The sequence below is a fragment of the Budorcas taxicolor genome, chromosome X (genome assembly GCF_023091745.1).
Source record: "Budorcas taxicolor isolate Tak-1 chromosome X, Takin1.1, whole genome shotgun sequence".
In the NCBI taxonomy this organism is placed as follows: domain Eukaryota; kingdom Metazoa; phylum Chordata; class Mammalia; order Artiodactyla; family Bovidae; genus Budorcas; species Budorcas taxicolor.
In genome coordinates, this window is record NC_068935.1 from 15,665,586 (window position 1) to 15,669,274 (window position 3,689).

The window sequence follows — 3,689 nt, forward strand, 5'->3', positions numbered from 1 at the left end:
GGAGAATCCCATGGACAGAGGAGCCTGGTCATGGGTTACAGACCACGGAGTCACAAAGAGTCGGACACAACTGAGTGACTTAGCACACATGCACACATGCATGTTCTTATTTAAACTTTCTAAGATCCTTAGAGATACTACAAGCATATCCACTTTTCTTGGAGGAAACTGAAGCCTAGAGAGGTTAACTCACTACCTTGGTCATACAGCTGGTAAGCAGTAAGCTAGCTGGTTTCCAAACTCAGACCAAGCTTTCACCTGCTACCCTGCAGTACTCAGCCTAGCACCAACTTTAAAGCCCCTCCCCCTGAAAACAGAAGCACAGGCGCAGCCACATTCATCAGAGGATGGCCTGTAACTGTTGCTCAAGGTACAGGCAGCATGTGGGTCATTGGTAAGGTTGGGGTAGAAGGTGCAGGATACTGCAAGCCCAGCTGACTCTTCACCCAGTGCCCCCAGTGCCATGTGACTCTCAGAACCAGTGGAGTCATATAAAGCAGCTGTGTCCAAAAAGTCACCATCATCAAAATGAGGGGAACACCCCTCCCGCATGTTCCTCAAATGGAAATCTGAGTTTCCTATGGCTATGACCCATACTCCTTATGCACTGGCATTTTTCTCAAAGATTTTGTAGGCAAATACCATATGAATGATATATTCAAATTTTTAAAAATATTTATTTTACTTATTATTTATCTATTTGGCTGGAGAGGGTCATAGTCACAGCATGCAGGATCTAGTTCCCTGACCAGGGATTGAACCACTCCCTGCACTGGGAGTGCAGAGTCTCAGCCACTGGACCACCAGGCAAGTCCCTAATCTTCAATGTTTTTATGTAAAAATTTGGAGAGGAATGAAGAAGTTGAACTTCCTGTAAAGAAAACATATTATTTCAAAAGACACTCAAGATGCATGGTTGATACTTCTGGCTTCATTTCCATGTCTACTGCACCAGCGTCCAGGTTCACCCTTCTCTACCCCTAGATGTGCATTGGTGGAAATGCTGGACACGCTCTGAGTCCATCAGATGAACTATATAGTGATGCAAGCCCCAAGGGGAGGACAGCTAAGGCTCACCTATTTCTGTGTATCTGGGCCCTGGGGGTCAGGCACCTCTTTGGGTATGAGAGACCTGGCATGACAGAGTCCCAGGAAGGGGCGCCAGGAGGAGATGGAACACGTTATCAAAGTCTCCTTCTCAGCCCCAGTGTTGCCTCTGACACACTTTAGCACAGGGTCAGTCCCATGATTCAGTGGTAAAGAATCTGCCTGCAATATACAGGAGACATGGGTTCGATACCTGGGTCGGGAAGATCCCCGGGGGAGGAAATGGCAACCCACTCCAGTATTCTTGCCTGGGAAAATCCCATGGACACAGGAGCCTGGCAAGCTAAAGTTCATGGGATCGCTAAGAGCCAGACACGACTTTGCAAATAAACCACCAACCACAGCCCTGGGCACAGACTGAGAGAAGTCAGATTCTGTGCCAGCCAAAATTTCTTCCTCTGCAATGAGCAGGCAAAGCAGGGTGGCCATGTGCGTAAGGTGAGTGGTTCCCCCTGGAATCAGGGCTCGGTTCTATTTTCAGCACGGCCGCTGACTTGTCATCTGATGGGGTACAAATCATTTCTTCTCTTTGGATCTCTTCTCTAAAATGAAGATGACTGAGTCTTCAGCCTCCCTCGGCAGCTGGGAGGATTAATGAGGTGGTGCTGAAAAAACAGCTGTAAAAAGTCCTAGCTATAGAGATTAACAAGTGCAAATCGAACTGCTCCGTTTGCAGCCAGTCCACAGAAACTAATTAAGCTTGTACCAAGAGCCTGGCACTGGGAAACTGGGTGTCTGTTTCCTTCAAATATCCATTATTTTCCGACAAAAATCACCTTCCCCTCAAAAAGGCATGTGTGAGGTCTGTGCCCTCTCAGACCTTTCTTTTGAAATTGGAAAGCCCACCTGCTCCCTCAGTAGACAACCCCATCCTGGGACCCAAGGCTCCCTGTCAGACAGACCCAAAGCTCTTTTCAGCCATTGGCCAGTACCCCAGCTGGTTTCTCTGACACCTTCCTCTCCTCTCCATTCTTATCCTCTTTGTTTAAAGCAGCTATAATTCAAGGAAACTTGAGCTTCTCATTTTTTATTTTTTTCAACATTCAGGCTTAGTTCACAGGAAACAACTTTCCATTTCAAATTCTAAGCCAGCTTCTCAGGGACAGCTTTGAGTTCTTGCTGCAGCGCCTGTGTTTAGCTCCTGTGCATCCCACTCCCACCTTTAAGTTTGCCAACCTATGGCAGTGGGCCAAGGGCAGCAGGAGAAATGATTTTTGAAGACCCATGGGGGCAGGGGGTGGGGAGGCAGTTCAGCTCCCAGATCACAGCAAGATGGCTTAGAAGGCAAAGCTGGCTTTGGTTCCCACCCCCTGGTTCTTTCCCTATCCCTGGTTCTCCCTTGCCAGGACACTCTGGGCCCTCAAGCATTCCTCTGGCTTGTCAACGCCCTGCTGCTGCTAAGTCGCTTCAGTTGTGTCCGACTCTGTGCAACCCCAGAGACGGCAGCCCACCAGGCTCCTCCATCCATGGGATTTTCCAGACAAGAGTCCTGGAGTGGGGTGCCATCGCCTTCTCCGGTCAATGCCCGACATGGTAATAACCCTCTAGGCCTCCCCCCACCCCTACAAAATGACGTCTTCCTCCTTTTCCTCTCCCCACATAAAAACTAGTATTACAGGCCTATGTTTGGTTTCGGAGCCATCTGATTAACACTCAAATCAATTTATACCATGCCTCACGGGTTCCTACAAAGCTAGCTTTAGTCATATCCAGTGCAGGATGCAATGAATGTGATATTTGAATTTGTATGCATGCCTGTGACCTAGGTAACATGGCCATCGGAAATCCCTTCTCTCAGTTATGGCATTATGCCAGTGGGGATGGTCTAAGCACTGAGGTAAACAGAGTTCTCTTTGCCTTCTCTAGAATCCTAATCATTCAGTCCCTCAGCCTGTCTACTTGTAAACTCAGACACCCACCCATCTCTCCTACCTCATATAAAAAATATTGGGGTGAGGGGGAAAGCCACACAGCTTGTGAGATCTGAGTTCCCCATCCAGGGACTGAACTCATGCCCCCATCAGTGGAAATACAGAGTTCTAACCACTGGACAACCAGGGAATTTCCCTCATATAAATTTGAAGGTAAATCTGCAGTATGGGCAAGCTGTTTGCAGATTCTTGTTTCCTAGTACAATAGGAAATGGTACATTTCCTATAAATTCCTGCTTCCTAGTACAATTTAGAGGAAAAAGGGGGAGAATGCCATATGGCAATGGCATGATTCTTGGCCCCCAAGGACAGGAGAATTGGTAGGAAACCGAGACAAGGACAAGCATTCCTGACCCTTTCCTAGCCTGGCACAGCAGGAATGTACAATGCCTCCAGGGACCTGGAAAAATTCAAAGAACTGAGTCAAAAACAGGCAGATGTTCCCCCTGCTGAACAATGGAAGAGGCTTTGATCTGACTTGCGTTTCTGCAGCCCTGAGCCCATGCTAGCTTGGCTCTGTAACAGAGCGGCACTAGGAGCCAGGAGATTTGGGTTCTACTTGCAGCTCTTTCAAGAACTAGCTGTGTGACCTTGGGCATTCACTTCCTCCCTCTGAGTATCAGTGTCTTGCTATACATTAATAAAAGGAAT